The sequence below is a fragment of the Pogona vitticeps genome, chromosome 12 (genome assembly GCF_051106095.1).
Source record: "Pogona vitticeps strain Pit_001003342236 chromosome 12, PviZW2.1, whole genome shotgun sequence".
Classification (NCBI taxonomy): Eukaryota; Metazoa; Chordata; class Lepidosauria; order Squamata; family Agamidae; genus Pogona; species Pogona vitticeps.
Window position 1 is genome coordinate 23,323,821 of NC_135794.1, and position 17,897 is coordinate 23,341,717.

Sequence of the window (17,897 nt, forward strand, 5' to 3'; positions counted from 1 at the left end):
AACAAAGTAGAACCTATAGTGATGAACACAAATGAACAATAACAATTAAAACAATTGACAGCGTAAAACCAAATGGCACTGGCAGCGATTTCCTTCTAAGAGCAGAACAGGAGATATATGATCAGCCAGGGTTGGTGAGGAAAGCCACCCTGAAAAGCAGCCTTTTAAGTTGCCTCCTAAATGTTAACAGGGATGGAGACAGGTGTAGCTCCTCTGGAAGCTGGTTCTAAAAAGCCGGTGCCACTGCGATGAAGGCTCTGCCTTTTGTGGAGGGGTGGCTACATGGAGGAGACTAGTGAAGATTTGGTGGGAAGAGGCGCTCTGACAAGTAATTGGGGGGGGAGCCTTTGTAAGCATCAAAACCCTGAACCTGATCTGAGACACAATGGGCAACTAATAAAGATGAGCAAGAACATGGCCATTCTCCAAGAACTTGTCAAGCCATTTAAACAGTGTGAGGGCAAGAGGAGAAGGGGACGACAGAGGACGAGATGGTTGGACAGGGTCACCGAAGCGACCAACATGAATTTGACCCAACTCTGGGAGGCAGTGGAAGACAGGAGGGCCTGGTGTGCTCTGGTCCATGGGGTCATGAAGAGTCAGACACAACTAAACGACTAAACAACAACTCCTCATTTTTACCCCACTGCCCTGCTTTTTTTTTTTTTAATGAGCTCTCCTTCCTCTTATGAAAATGGTTCGGAGGAGTAATGACCATGTCAAATCCAGGAAGAGGAAAACTGAAAAGTTAACCTTGGTAAGAAAGCTCAACTGTGATGAAAAAGAAACTTAAAACCAACAAGCAACTGGGTTTTCAATTATCCCATAATGGGGGCGGGATGGGAGAATCCGCCTCTAATACTTAAACTGGTCTCTTCAGGAACACTTAGGCGGGCATTCTTCTTGGCGGGGTGGCCATATGGAAATGAAGCTTTGGCTCCCTCTCTGTCTTCCTAATCCTGCCTTCTGAGGCATTTAATTATACTCCATCATAAAATGCAGCATGGTGCCTGACAAGAACAATATTCACCTTACTCCTATTGTGGTCAACAGGGCCCTTGTATAGTCAAGGAAGGTGAGAAACCTTTAGACCGCCTCACGGGGGATCGAAAAGGGGGCCATGCCTTTCAGGGATCCCATCACATCCCCAGGCTTCCTTGGAAGGCTATACACTTGCAAATTTCTAACCCTCCCTCCTGCAACATGGACACTTGCACAATGAGCCCATTCAAGGGAACTCTGCCGAGGCAAAGAGGGGAGAGCGCAAAGGTCACGGGGTCCTGAACTTTGATCTATAGTTTCGAATTTGCCTGGTCCTGAAAAACACCCCTCCTGCTTCAGTGGGTTCCAAAGAAGAATGACATCCGAAGAGCTGTGATCTCAGCCCTGCGTCGGATTAGCTGCCTCGGGGATGGTGCTCTGTGAAGCTTAAAGATCTCATCAAGGGGTATAATGAGAAGCCCGGGCGATGCAAAGGGTGATGGGCAGAGGGGGAGAAAGCAGCTCTGGAATTTATTATTTTTTTTTCATTATGCAAGGCCCAGATTTTGAAATGGAAGTTAGCTGGGACATTGTCTCTTTGCAACCAACCGCTCAGAGCATCTTCTGGCTAGTAAAAGCAGGATGGCAGTGGTTTGTTTTTTCCCCTCTCTCCCTCAAATACACTGAAACACAAAAACAAATAAGGGCTCATACTTGGAAGAAAACAGAAATAAGCAAAAGGTATGAGGAAGGGTATCCCCCTCCAGTTCCAGAACAAAAATTGCTTTTCCCCCCCTCTGCAGCGCACCACCCTCAGAGGTTTCTCGGCCCTTTTAGAAGAAAGAAATGGATCTCCTTGTGCTTAAGAAAAATGAAGATCCGTCCTTTTTTTAAAAAAAGGCCTTTGGTTGAAAAGGAGAGACTGTAAATGGTCTAGATTATGTACCAAGTTTCATTCCTGTGCTATAAATAGAATTTTTTTTTATGTGTGGTTCCCTGCTTAAATTAAAACTGGCTCTGCTAGAGCATTCCATCCTAACCAAGATTGTCTGTACTAAAATGAAGATGTTTCAGGTCCTTCGCGACCCAATGGTTTGGAATCCCTGTTTTTTCCACAAGGATGATTATTACCATAACATTATCATGAATCTCAACCTAACAATATGATTTCCTCGGGGAGGAAGCAGCCGCATGTTGAAAGTGGGGGAGTCCTTGGCTTAAACTGTGGAAAGTGACTGGGTGTAACTCTGTTGCTGCTCTTAGACTTTGGAACTCTCTCCCACAGGAGGCCAGGCTGCCCCCATCTTTGTTGTCCTTCCACAAGAAGGTGAATGGGGGCAAGGATTATGGAGGGTCACACCTGATGATCCATTTCAGGTGGTTTTTACAGCTGTGTTCTCCCACTGTGATTTTTCTCACCTCTTTATCTCGCATGTGGCGTGCCTGGTTTTTCACCAGAAGATGGATTCGCAAATCTTGACTGATAAAGCAGAACAACAGGGATGGAGACACACACACACAAAATCATAAGGACCAAACATATCCTTGTAACACCCAGTTTGACCCTGAGTTTCCCTCATTGGTGAAATACTCTGCATACTCAGAGCATAAGGAAACAGAAAGGCACATATGGAAAAATGCTGTACGAAATCCCGGCCGTAGAGACATGACTGCAGAGTGAGCTTCTGTGGCAGGCCCATCTATCATCACGCTAATCCCTTTGCTTCCACCTCGATGACGGAGCATTTTTGACCTACAGTGTATTCCCTTCGCTTCTCATGTATCAACGGGGAGTGAAGAAAGGTTCGCAGGAAGAAGTAAAGAATTGTTAAGATGGAAAGAGGGGGAGGAAGGTCTCCTCCCGGTGAGAAGGCAGCCAGAGGAATCATTGTTCTCAGAGAGACGGCCAGATCCAGCCAACTTCACATGTTACCGATACATCTCTTGATTGTTCCAAAAAAAAAAAAAAAGGGAAAGAGAGAGCGAGAGAGAGACAGAGGCTCCCTCCTAGCCTCCATGAAGGAGGGCTTATATTTAAAAGCAATTATTATTTGTTGGAATTCACCCTTCAGGGCAGGAAATTCCCTGCAAGAAAGAGAGAAAAAAGGGGAGGGATTTTCCATTGCCACAAGAGTAGGCTTGATGACAGCTGTACCCCCAAGGTGGTTGAAACAAGGAGAAGTTGTTAGAAAGTTCGTTGGAAGGATCACTAGATCGTCTCTCACTTTGGGAGGTGTCAAGGATGAGTAGCCCCAGTTTTGGATTTGAGGAAGGGAGGAAGCGAGGGAAGAAAGAAAGAAAGAAAGAAAGAAAGAAAGAAAGAAAGAAAGAAAGAAAGAAAGAAAGAAAGAAAGAAAGAAAGAAAGAAAGAAAGAAAGAAAGAAAGAAAGAAAGAAAGAAAGAATGAACACGCCTTGGTCAGACCATGGTCCAGGATTTTGATGAGCTGCAATGGTCAGCGGTAGAATGGTCTCTTGTGTGAGACCTTCACTCACTTGGACCAGAACGGTCCAACAGCATCTTCTGCCAGCAGAACTGCTGAAAGTCTCCACCTCTGCAATGGGAAACTGAGAGATCCGAGTTGAACTATGGTGGCAGTGTGTTATCCTACTCTGGTGTTCAACAGGGTTCAGCTACCAAACCTGGAAGATCTTCTGGAATATTTCTGCAGACTAGCAAAATGGCACCAGCTCTCTCTGTCGCACTTTCTCTCTCCCCCACTTCAGTTTTCTCTAACTGGAACATCTGTGAGGCACAAATATAACCCCTTCCTTTTTTTAAAAAAAAAATTATTTCACTCAGTGCTGAGGGGTCACCATATTTAGTCTCCCATGATGCTCTGGGACGATGTCGCCTCTGTAGCCTTCTGCAAAGTTGAAAAGGCAGCTACTCCCCATTGATCTCAGGAATACTGCCTGGCAAGGTAGGAAGGCTGGATGGATCTTCAACAGAAGCCCATTCCGTAACGCTGCGGCCACAATGAAGAAGGCTGTACTCCTAATGGAGACCTTGGTCGCTTCTTTCTGCATGGACACCTCTAGGAGCAGGAGTGGGAAAGCCTGGTGGAAGGAGGAGACGGTCTTTGTGGAGATGCTCCAACAGATAACGTGGCCCCAAGGCATTACAGGCTTTGCAGGTTAGTACCAAAACCTTGAACCTATCTCAGAGAAGAACAGGAAGCCAGTGCAGAGAAAACCGGACGGCAAATTCTAGACGATGCAGTATTAAATGAGGGAAATTGCATGCTCAGATCTTCTACCACCCATAAAAGGACTCCCTGGACATGGAAGAAGGAAGAGCACTACCCCCCCCCCCAAAAAAAGAGTACACCATGCTCCACCAACCCAGGTCTCTATGTGCAGAGAATTTTTGAGAAGGGGAGCATCCATGCATGGATACGCCAAAGTGACATGCTCAGACTTCCCTCTCACCTCTTCCTGTTGAATGTTTCCACCAGCCCCCAGGGGTGCCAGGAAAGGCAGGTGGCAACACCTAAGAGGTCTGACATGGCACTCCGGCGTAGCAGGAACAGAATGCACATTTAGTCTCTTCTGGCGGAGGACAAGATTTTTAACGGCACTCGGAGAAGAGGGAGTTGCCAGGGCACCTCGGCTGCCAGCATGGATCACAATGTCATGTTCACGCTGCCTCTGGAAGCAATTTGAAAATGCTGCCATTAGAAGGAGCTGGGAAACCTCCCCCTCCTTCCCACCCGATGCCAGAAAAGCTCATTTGTTCCAATGCACTCCTTCCCATTTTCTCCTCGAGATGTCACTGAGCTATCTCTTCTCCTTGGCAAGGGAAGCGAGCAATGAGACTACAACTGCAAAACACTTTATAGTGATGGGCTCTCCAGGAAAAACTGGGGACCCCCCATAATGGATTAGGGTGTCACTGTAACAGAGCCAAAAAAGAGAGCTAAGGGGGGCAGGTTACAGACATGTGTGTAACTCATGCCCTTGCAAATGTCTGTGGATGGTAGTTCCACATTTAGAGATCATTACTATAATTTATATGTTCCCAAGGCGGAATATGGGTTTGCCTGGGGCAGTAAAAGCCCCAGAACCTTAGGGGTGCCTGAATGGCTAGCTGGTTTTGTTTGGCATCAGCTTTCGGAAACCATTGCGCACATCATCAGATCATCGTCATCTTAGAACTGCAGAGCCGGAAGGGACCCCAGAGATCATCCAGTCCAGGAGGCCCAGGTGGGGGAATCGAACTCCCAGCCAGAGGCCTGAACCACTGGGCCATTGAGCAGTGCATGCCAAATAAATCATACCAGCTTCAAGGTAGCAGAAGACTCTGGGTGCTCGATGCAAATAGAAATGCGCTCCATCTCAGAAATGGGTGGAGAAAGTGTGACTGGTAATCTCCCAGTTGAGGGCCTGATCCCTGTTGGTGTCGGCCACACTGGAAGAGCCATCATCAATATTGGACGTTCTTTGGAATGGGGGAGTCATGGAGCTAGCTGGCTGCCGCAGAAGAGGAGCATGGAAGAAGGAACGCCCACATTCCACACGCTTTTGGGAAAACGGGCACGTGCCCCAGATGAATCACAGCCTCCGCTGCCCGTTAAAGTGAGGATGACAGCATTTGCTTATTTGATGCCTTGCTGCCTTGCAAGTGTGGCCAAAAGGGGACCAGCCAAACATCCGTGAGATCCATCCCCATCCACTCCTTGCCACTAAGGAGACCCAAAGTGAACAGGCAGTGGGAGGTCCGTGGTCTAATCATTTTGGAGATCTTAGTTCTGCCGTCCTTCCTTTCTCAAAACAAGGGGAAATGTTCACAGAGGCAATGAGCTAATGGGTTCCAGAAATGGACAGGTGATTTTACCGGGGGTGGGGGAACTATCCTTTATATGCACTGTCCATAATATTTTGGTGCACATTCCGAGAAAGACAGATTTACATGGAAAGCTAGCTGTTTGTTCAGGTTGTTTTGTTTTTTCAAAAAATAGTCTGATAAGAAATCCTATGTCTTTGCTTAAGAACCACCCTGGCAACCTTAATGACTTGATTTTGGATGCTCTGGTTTATCTTTAACAAGCCAAAAACTTTCAAAAGCAAGGATCACGTCGGTCCCTGCTAGGGCTGCTCTTCAATCCAGGGGGATAAGAGGGACGCCTCTGATTGCAAATGTTTGTGTACTTTCAAAAGGAAAGAAAAATGAGATGCAAATATCCTCCAGGGATGCAACCTCAAGAAGCTAAGAAGATGGATCTTTTATCCCGTTTGCTGGTGGCTTTGCTCAACACTCATAGACTTCAACGGGCTGCTTTTAATAGGGTGCACTATACTTCTCACACTTCTAAGAAGTGTTTTAAATTGGGGTGTATGGGTTTTTTTTTTTCATTTTTAATATGATTGCATGCTTCCTGTCATAATTAATTGGTACTTTTAGCTGTATCTGTTTTTTAACCATGCTGAATCATCCCTCTACTGGGAGGGGCAGTTCAGAAATATAAACGATAAGGAGATATGAGACCAAATTCATCATCATTTTCGAACTTCAAAGGGCCCTATGGATCATTGTGTCCAGCATCTATCAAGGAGGCACAGTAAGGAATTGAACTCCCAACCTAGACACCGAAACCATCAACAGTTCTTTTACACTGGTAACTGACATGAAGTGAAAAAAAAATACAGACTTATCTCCGTTCCTCTCCATCATCAAGCGAAGACCTCACAACGCTCAGACATGATGCTAGGATAGTTTTCCTGAACCTTGTGCTCTCCAGAGGTTCAAGACTATGCTTCCCATTATTCCAAACCATTGGTACCTGATGAGAGATGAGGGCCAGGAAAAACACCAACCCACACATCCGGAAGACAGGCGGAGTGAGAAAGTCGGATGAAGCCATGTTCAAAATGCCACATAGGCCTCACGCATGTGCCGATTCTTCAGGAAGGTGGGAGAAAGTATTCATTTCAACTGAGATGGTCCGATGCAGTGCAGTTTATTTATTATTTTATTCAAAATATTTTTTAAAAAAAATATTTTAAAATAAAATTTTACATAAAAATTTTTTTGAATAAATTTTTTTAAAAATAAAAATATTTTAAATAATTTTTAAATTATTTAAAATATTTTCGTTCTGTCCTCCTTAGTCTCACTGTGTTGAGGGGTAGGATGGCCATCTGAGTTAATCAGCAAGGTGGGATTTTTAGGATCCCGAATACCTCCCGAGTCTGCTTTTAAGGCTCTGTCCTTCTTTCCTCTCCTGATAGCTGGAGAGACACGTTGAACCAGATGTGGGGAGAGTGCGCCTGTCTGAACAGGCTTCAAACCACAGACCCTGCCTTTTCCATGGTGATAAAAGTTGGCCTGCAAATCTTGGCTGGAGGCCCGCCGGATTGACTGGGAAGCCGCTTTGGCAGAGGGAACGAGTTTGACGTGAAAGAGAAGACGGAAGGCTGAGAGCTTCTCTAAATAATTAATTTCAGATTACTGTGCAATCCAGGAACCCTGTTGATTTTCAGGCCATTAATTGCTTGTTAGGCTCCATTAAAGCCACTGTGAAAGGCACGTCAAAGGTTTCTTTGCAAAGGAGGAGAAGACTGAGATTAAAAGACACTTGCCTAATCCTGACCCCCACCTCCTATAGCTCCGAGTTGGACAGGAGAAAGAACTTCAGGCACAAGAGAGAAAGGGTATACAAATTGAGTGCGTCCGTGTGGTTTCCCACCCCCACCCTCTTTTTAAAAATGACCTGTTTTATCTGGAGATAATGCCTGAGCCATAATAGACCTGGTTTCTACTGGCACTGAAATAATTCCCCATTGCTTTCAATGGGATGCATGCCAGTCCTGCTAGCTGTAAATATGGAATGAGCATCCTACAGCCATTTCCCTGGGAGTAAGCTTTGCTGCAATCAATGGGCTCACTTTGGAGTAGAGAAGGTAATCTATTCTACTGCAAAATCTAGACTCCCATCCGCACGTAGCCTCACTGGTCAGAATCCTATCATTCGTGTGACTCAATTCTCTGGTGACTCAGTTCTGGTTGGGAAATTGAGATTTGCAACCATAGAAACCGGAACTGGGGGCTTCACCATCTATGTTTAGGGTCGATTCTCCTCCTGCACTATCCCCAGGAAGATTTCCCATGAATAGACAAAACAGTAAGTTTGTTTTCTTCCGCAAGGTAGTGTTCCAGACAATTCTAACAGAAACGTGAGAAATACAGAAGACAATATGCTAATTTATTTATCATCATCCGCCTGGCTATTACCTATGCGACTATTAAGAAGGAGGACATAACCCTTTCCTAAGACCAATAAATAGCCCCCAGACCACAGCTCTATGGGGCCCCATTATCAATTTGTTTTTCAACGCCCCAAAGTTGATTGTGCTCCTGGCTATTCATCAACTGGCACTTGCCATCTCAATACCTCACCCTGACTTTAGTCAAAGAATAATAAAAAGGTTTTGTAAACAGCTTAAGACAATTTAATTTTCTTAAAATCGGGTTTTTTTAAAAAAAAAAAAGATTTCAGATTGACTTCCTGCTGTAAAACAGCTTCGTGTTGCCGTTTGGCGAGGTTGCCACAACCGACACCAACACCCCCATCAGTTTGACGTTTTTTCATGACGGTCATAAAACAATCGTAAATCAAAGACCAGCTCACTCCAGATGTGAATGACACCATTATGAAAGGAAAAGGACCAGCAGCCACTTGTAAAGTGGAAGAAGGATGCAATTATTTCCAACAGGAGATTCTGAAGAGGAAGAACCCCCTGCAGTTGAAAGGGCTTGAGAATTAACTGTATAATTTAAGATTCTACCCATTTTTACTACTATGTGATTGCACCCAGGGTAGTGTCAGCGGTCCCATTTTACGCTGTTTTTCTGAGGTTTATGGCCACCACTAAAAATAATGTTCTGTGTTGGAACACATTTTGAAAGGGCCGGTTGTTTCTTTTTCTTCTGATGTGGCTTTATGGCTGGCCCGTTTTATTATTTCTGTCTGTTCGGGGAGCTCCCAGTGGACCTGAGTGTAGAAATAAACAAGCCAGCAAGTTCTGGCCCCTCTCTCCACAAATCCAGGATGATTTTTTTTTTTTTTTTTCAGAATTTAGCAGAGAAACAATAAGGTCTCTGCCTGCCCTTTCATGAGTAATCAGCAATGAACTCCCAAAGTTCGTATGAACCCAGTTCGTGATCATAAAGTACTCCAGGCACAACTGAGCAAAACTCTGTTGTGACTAATGTTCTAAGTGGCATTATGTCTCTCTGAATTTAGTGCAACATTCTTTCTACCTGACCTGGTAAATGACGGTTTAGACTACTCCAGTGTGGTATATGTAGGGCAGCCATTGAAGACTGTTCATTATTTTTAATTAGTGTAGAATGCCCCTGGGTGGTTACAAATGAAGACCATCCTGTTTCTCCAAGAAAGGGATCTTGATTTATTCACATTTTATTATGAATCTATTGAATGTGTACTTACTCACCCAATACGCAAAATGGAATGCAAGATCTACCCACCTCATGTTCCTCCAAATTTCATAGTGCTACTCCTAGGTATTGTTTTTTTTTAAGTGTAAAAAAATGAAGAAATTTAAGAGAAATTGCATGGAGGAGGGGGGAAGTGTACCTTTGGTTAAAACTATGTATGCAAAAAAGAGCACATAATAGAGTTCTTCAGACTGTAAATGCCAGTTAATGAAGAGAAGCCAAATTTTGCAGAAACGTCCAAAAATTGGCAGAGAGATCCAGAAAGAGAGGGGACAAGCTACGTCAGATCCAGCCAAGGGACCCGGTTACATTCCTGGCACAATATTAGGTCAAAGGGTGGACAGTTCTAAGCAATTTCCAGCACAAACCTTCTAGGGGGAAAAAAATCATAAATTCTGTGGGGGAAAAAATCCTGAATTTCGCCACAAGAGAGAAATTCTCACTGAGTGAAATTAAATTGCCCTCTACCCACCTAAAAGAAGGCGTTAGGAAAGCAGGCTTTACAACCAGAGGAGACAGCGCTGAATCCGCCTGACTAGGTCTCCCGTATTTTTTTTAACTGCTCTTTTTATGTGAAATGCTGATTTATATTTACATTTGCAGGCCTACACAATAATTTTTTAAAAAAATGAAATGTGAATTTCTTACTTTAATTACAAGACTAAATATGCCATTAAAATATGCAGTCATCTGAGTAGCTGGTAATTGCCAATCAAGTGCATAACATGTAATAAAGAGATTAAATTAAGCAAAAGAAGAAAATTTGGTCTAGATCTCGGGGAAGGAATTCCTGAGGGCGAGATTTATATACGGCAAAGGCTTCCTGGCAACAAGAAATAAAACTGGCAATTGGCCAAGGGGCTGCGGTTAATTTGCATCTTAATGCATAGAGAGCGTTCATAAAAGCATGATGTGGAGGTTTAGAAGCCTTTTTTTTAACCCCCCCCCCTCCTTTTTTAATTTTAGAAAGCCGTTAAAAGATGAGACAAGTGCCTCACAAAGCACACAAAGGGAAAAAAGAACAACGTGAGCCAGACCTGCAAAATAAGAATTTAAAGCTAACCGCCAGCTTCACCTAGGATGGCCAATTTCCTCAAGAAAGATACCGTTGTCTGCCTATTTCAAATCCATCAGCAGGCTCTGTTGGGGGTTTGGCAACCTCGCATGCTGCCTGGAGTAGGTGTAGCTGGGAGGGCCCTCTGTGGGCTGAGGTGACTGTCAATCTATCCGTCCGTGACCAATCATTCCCTTCTGCTCAGAATTGAAAGAGAGCCCCGCCTCTTCTTTCTGTGTCTTTTCCCCCCTTTCTTTAGTCTCTTGAAGCCTGATGCTGAAAGCAGTCGTTTCATGAGTTTGCAGTGTGATCTGTTCACAACTGTAAGTTTAAAAAAAGGTTCTTGTTCTTTCTCCTACTAATGTCTCAGAGTTATTGAGACAGTCTCAATAAGTTTGTTGCGTGGACAAAATAGCACACCCGTCCATGCCGGAACAAATTCAAACAGCCCTTGGACATGTGGGTGAACGTAAGCAAGAAATGTGCACCTCCAAGTGTGTGAATGTGTGTGAAGACACCATCTGTGTGCATATGACCAGGCCCACCTCCCCCAAAGAGTCACCCAACACCCTTGAGCTCGGCCGCTTTTGGAGGAAGCGGAACATCATCATCCTACCAACTTTTTAGGAGAAGCAACAGCGAGAGGCGTCGAACATGTTGCATAAAATTCAAGCCGTCTCTTGAGGAGGGGGCGTCTGTGTGTGAATAGAGATGTTGCAGACTGCCACAATGGTTCAGAGAGAGATCATCTCAGTCAAGGGGTGGGGTGAACAACTCATGACATCATGCCGAAGCCTAGTGGGAGCATTTATTTTGACACACACACACATGCTGGGAAGCCAGTGTGTAGAAACTCTTATTATTCAACTCTCAGCATGTTCCTAATTTGCACCCAGCCTGCATCCTCAGCACCATTAACATTAAGGAAAACAATGTTGGAGGTAATGTACTACCTAATTAACAGGGTTTTCACCAGCTGAAGGGGAAAAGAAAATAATCCTTCCTTCCTATCTCAGAAGCATCTATTGTCATTTTTAGGAGAGGCAAAGTGAGCTGCTGACAATCCAGGAGGGAACAGTATTGCTGGAATTTTTAACAGTCGTCATTTTTTAAAAATCATTTGCCTTTCCAAGGAATGCCACCTCTCTTCCTCCGCCAACCGTACCTGTTTCTGTGTTTATGGAGCTCATCGGTGAAATGGCGAATTGACCCCCTTTTGGAACACAGTTTCCTCTCTGATCTCCCAGTTTCTGATGGGTTCTTATTCACTGAGTCCTCCAAGACCAGAGGGCTTCCGCTATTACCACACCTCCTGCAAGAGATCCCTGCTATGCAGAGACGTGTCCGTATGCATTACACCGGCTTCCCAATGTCAACAATCCGTTCCAAATCTATCCTTTCTGTCCACATGGCAGGCTTTAAAATTTTAACGTTGCCGTTCCTGTTCCGATCTTCCCCGTCAACCCGCCAATCTGTTTCTCCCATCATTGGTGCACCTGATGGTTTCCCCATCAGGGTGCATCTGTGTTATTATTTTTGCTTTGCTCATAGCACAAACACCTAGTTTATTGCATCAAATTCAGTTCTGTTTTTTTTAAAAAATCTTTTGTGTAGCTAAAAGGAAATGGATAACATCCTTTTCAGAAGTTTTCGCATGGCTCAGTGAACAGAGAGAGTTGAGAAGTCTGTGTCTACATTAAGAATTTTCCAGAGAAGGCTTAGCACAACAGAAAAAAAAATGACGTATTTATTTTATTTATTTTAAATATTTTTGCCCCACCTTTTTCCTTAAATAGGACCCAAGTCCACTTACATCCTTGAACAGCAATATTTAAAGCTGAAAGCAAGGAGCATACAACGGTGGTTCGCATCATTAAAGGACAATATGTAAAGCTAAGGACAATGAGTATAAAGAGGCAGCTTGCCCATTTAAAGCTAGCATCAGCATCCGACATTCCAAAAACGTGGAGAGCAGCATCTGAATTGCCAAGATTTCAGGGCCAAAACACAAGAGTGGGTCTTTGTGACATCACAGAATAGAGGCAAGCAAAGGATCGGGAAGGAGAAGAACCACAATTTCCAAGCCTGATGATGGTAGAGATGGAGACAAGAGGAACCTAATGGGTCTGGAATCTGGAGAAAAGCTGGATAAGAGGGCAACTCTATCTAAGAGGGGGGAAATGTGTGCGTGTGGCCAACCAAGTGGCTGACACCAGTCCACCAGAGCAGCTACAGATGTTGTCACCATCCACGCATGGCATCTGCGGGAATTTTTCCAGGATTTGGTGATGGGAAAGCTATCATGTGGAGAGGTCATGAGCCAGGGGACGGCCGGCTCAAGGATGGCAAAATACTCCGTCTGCAGACTAGCAAGCAGAGGGATTGGGAATATGCGTAACCATGGTGCGCAATCCAGTTTTAATTCAGTTATTGATGAAGAAAGCCCTTCTCTGCTCCATGGGCATCACCTTCTGTATTTCCCCCCATCATCGACAATAGCTCACGAGTTGAAAAGTCAATCTTTCATAGAAGATCTGCAATAAAGCCTTAGGGATGACAGGAGGACCCTCACTTCCTGCCTTAAACTCTTCCTCACGGCTCCCTCTATTGCTTTTAATTAAACCAACATTTTCATGGGTGGCTGGTCTTGAGGGAACTCTGTGTCATGATAAACGATGGTCTAAATGGGGGAATTTCACTTTGCGATGATCGGTCCCCTGCTTCAGGAACCGATTCTTCGCAAAACAACGTTTTTAGAACAGCTGATCGGCAGTTTCAAAATGGCCGGCAGGTAATTAAAATGGCTCCCCGCTGTGTTTAGGGACGGATTCCTCACTATACAGGCAGCGAAAATGGCCGCTGTATGGAGGATCTTTGCTGGATGATGAGTTTTTACCCCCTTGGAATGCATTGAACGGGTTTCAATGCGTTTCAATGGGGGTCTTTTTCGCTTTACGATGTTTTCGCTTAACAGTGATTTTCCTGGAACAGATTATCGTCGTTAAGCGAGGCACCACTGTAGTTATGTTCGCTTGCAGCTATTTGCCCTTGAGATTTTTGCCAACTGAATTATACCTGTGTAAAAATTCATTTTAGCCATAATCCTTCTGTTTGCATGGCTTTTTATGCAAATCAGTGTCCTTTTTTTTAAAAAAAATACTCCTTTGGGGTGATGCGAGTGGTCCACTTGCACCAAGGGGCGTGTATGGCTCTTTGGATTGCTTCCCTTCCCCCTTTCCTTGCCCGTTCTGCCTCTCTGCCATCGCAGGAATCTGCACCCAGGTCTCAGTTTTGCCCCTGACCTCCCAAGTCCTAGCCCAACCCTCTATCCACAAAACCATGCCGGCTTTCTCTTAGCGGCTGAAACATGGATAATGGATCTGACCTACATCTCTTGGCAGTGTGCAAAAAACAAACCAAAAATCCTTGTTAAAATTCAGGTAATGAAAGAAGGAGGTCAAAAAGAGGAAGGAAATGAGAAGAGCTTGCAATTTCTCACAGAATATTCTGGCTCCCAGAAATGCATACTTAACGCCAGCCTTTCCTCTTTGTTACACAATTAACAGAAAGGTTAAACATTGTAGAGGGAGAAATCCTTAATGCTAAGTAATTACCTTTTCTTCAGTGGATCTATCATCTTTTTTCTTTTTGATTGCACTGAGTCTCAAAACTCGCTCTTGAGATAATGCATCTCCAGCAAGCGCTACGCCAACATCGCAATATGTCATCAAAACAGTTGACTAATTGTCCAAGGTCCAGGAAAAATACTGACTCGGATTGACTGGTAGCGTTTTCCAACTTTTTAAAGGGTGTTCCTTTGATTTCAAGGCACATGCTTTGATTGATGGGAGCTTTTTGCTGGGCCACAGGGAGGGCAACGCACCACATTTTAGAAAAGATCAATATTTCATTTATGATGCGCGCAATCCCTCAATGGCTAATGCCTTAATGGGTGGAAATGGATCACACCGGGGAGGTCAAAAAATCAAATGATGTCATAAATAATAGATCCTTCCCTGGGAGAGTCAGCAGAAATTCAGCTCCGTCATAGGCTTTGGGGCTTAAGAACGGGTTGAAGTGGATTTCTCGGGAGCAGAAAACAGCGATGTCGCTCGGTGAAAACCACACCCTGCCATGAGCGTATGCTCAGGATGTGAAGAAATCTAGGTAAATGACTCATCCACAACGAGACGGTTCATCAAGAGTTCATTAAGCCTTGGAAGCCCTCCAAGCCTGAGAGGTGTTTCCACAATTTGCACAACATGTTTCAATTGCATAAATACACAACTAGTGCAAAAGGACCAACCTGTTGATTTAAAAAGATGCAAGCACCCTATCCAATGCCTTTCGTTTGTCAAGGTCCACACCAAAAGGGAGCAGTGGTCATTCTTTACCTAAGCTATGGGTTCGCAACCCACAATTTGTCCAAATCTATTATCCTTGCAAACACGGGATTGATTTAACTATATTTCTCATTCCCATGCAAGACAAGGCAAGAGAGGATTCACTTCCTTAGTATATTCCAACAGCCAGATATTTTAGAGTGCCACTACACTCGCTTGACAACATTAATTCGTTCCAGCGAAATCGCTGTAGAGCGAAAACGTCGTAAAGCGAAATTAAAAAGCCCATTGAAATGCATTGAAAACCATTCAATGCGTTCCAATGGGCTGAATACCTGCTTGTCCAGGGAAGATCCTCCATACGGCAGCCATTTTCGGGTGCCTGTTAAGCGAAAAATGCCTCCTAAAAGCAGCGGGGAGCCATTTTGAGCAGCTGGCGGACATTTTGAAAACCCAATGATCAGCTGTTTTGATCATCGTAATGCGAAGAATCAGTTCCCAAAGCAGGGAACCAATCATCACAAAGCGAAAAAAACCATTAAAACATCATTTTGCGATTGCAAAAACATCATCATGAAGCAGATTTGACGTTATACAGGGTAATCGTTAAGTGGGGCACGACTGTATATTTTTGCTTGTCCTGTGGAAAGTACAGACGTGTGAGAAATTGCCCTAGTTGTGTCTTTTTTTAAATGAACTAGACAGATTCATGCCTCGTGGACCTTATGAAGAGGACATTGGCTCCCAGGTGTTGATAATGCCACACACAATAAAAACAGGTTTTTGCATCCTTCTGCAACATTCGCCTTGAGATTTTTCTCTTCATCTAAAGATCTACAGAAAAATAGCAACCCGCTCGAGGCAGTAGCCAGAGTCCAGAGTCTGGGCACCCTTACGTGTACACTTCTATGTTTTTTGCGGTGTGTCTTCAAATGTGAATCCTATGAACCCTGTCCAACATTCGGAGGGCAAAGCAGCGACTGGATGGAGATTCCAAAATCCATGCAACCTCCTGGGTTATCTACTGGTGGTTTGCAGTGGCATTAATCCCATCTCAGAACACATGAGGCCAAAAATAGTGATTTTGATAACCTTCCCCCTTACTCAGGGCTTACTGAAATTGGCTCTATGAAGGTCTGACGAGAGAAGATCATTATTTCATTCATAGAACAAACCACCTGGCCAAGATACAGAGAAGAACCAGGAGTGCTTCTGCCATTGACGACTCTGCCATTTATAAACTTTATTTTTTAAAAAATAAACTATTTTGGCTTGCTTATCTCGAAAACAAGGCTGTCCCCAGCCCTCCAGGCAAAAAACAAACAAACAAACCAGATTGCAGATTGGACTGATAAAATTAGACTCACAACCTCCTTATCTGTATATGGAGGAAATGTTATTAGTGCCCTTTCTGAAACTTGGCCCATGAACTTATCTCACTCTTTAAAAAAGAAAAAGAAAGAAGAAGAAGAAGAAGTGTAGATGAAAGCTTAACTATGCTATGTCTAATTTAAACTGACACCAACAGTACTGCACAAGGAAGGTCATCCGTTACTTACCCATCCTAGGATGTTCTAGAGTTTGCTCATTGTTGTGCACCGTGTCCTTCAACCGTCGGGGCGAGGGCGCCAGGACCCAGCCAACGGCACAGAGGGTCAAGCCCAGACTCACACACAGGGACCAACGAGCCAGGAGTGGAAACCGGGGCAGTGGGACTGGAACCAGGCCACAGGAGTGGGAGCACCGACCCACAGCAGGAATGCAGGATCAGGAATACCAGAGTTCAGAGCAGGAACTGGAGCAGGAGCCCCGGAACTGAGGAGCCCATGGACAGTACGGCTGAAGATCTACGGTGCTGAGGAAGCTTCTAGGAGGTTGAGTCCTTCCTTAAGTAGGCCTTCCTGCAGGACTCCCAGGTGGAGCTCCGGCAGCTGCTGCCCCAGTGGGGCTTGATCCTGCAAAGGCTGGGTTCTCCCAGGGTCCAAGCTGGCCCTGATCCTGCAGCTACCAGGACAGGGGTGCAGGGGAAGCCCTGCCGCCACCCGGATCCTGACAGATTACTTGTGAGAGGTGTGTGTTGGTGTGCATATTTGTGTGTGTAGATGGATAGGCAGGCAGAGAGACAGACTGATTGATAGACCTATAGGTGTGTGTGTGTGTGTGTGTGTGTGTGAGAGAGAGAGAGAGAGAGAGATCGAGATCCATCCACCCATCTGTACATCTGTCCATCCATCCTTCTGGCTCCCAAAGACCTTTAATATTCTACCTGATCTGCAAAAATAATTGCAGATTGACAGGGTTCAGGTACAAATATCTGAAGTCTGGTTTATTATTTTCAATACTTTTCATTTAAGTATGACCCCCAAATTGACCTTTTAGAAGAACAGCCTCTTTCCCTTCACACACGCTGGCACATGATCTGCTGATCAATTCTAGGACCCCTGGCTCTCTGCTTTCCCTGACCAGGCTTGAAGGGCACTGCTTTTCCCCTCTGCTTGTCCTCCCAGGGTGTAAACCCCCCTGACCTTCATTGGGTGACCTATTTCGGTTCAGCCAATGAGACCACAGGGGCCAGAAACATGAGCTGGCCGGTGGGGAGGGCAAGGTACAGGACGCGAGGTCTCTTCCCCATCCACCCCACTGAGCAACTGTGAGGTTTCCAGTAACAGCAACAGGAAGATGCAGTTTTCCCCCCTAATGGTGTGGGGGCAATGAGTACACAAAAATCAGTAGCACACCCTTGTGTAGTCCAAATTAGAAGCAAATGCTGAGGTGCTGTGCCAAGTATGGTTACAAGAAGGTTGTGTTTTTGGGCAGGAGGGGGGTCATTTCTGGACCCAAATTGGCCAAGAACTCAATGCAAAGCTGAAAACCATTTGCGACCGGAAATCCCTATCTTTCCAAGCTTGTGACAGAATTAAAATGGGGGGGGGAAGGAAAAAGGGAATAATAGCGGTAGTTGGAAAAAGTACACAAATGTGCTTTTAATTATAAAATAAAAAAAAATAATATTTGCATAAAAATGCACATATTTCAGAAAGGTGCCCCCCCAATATGTA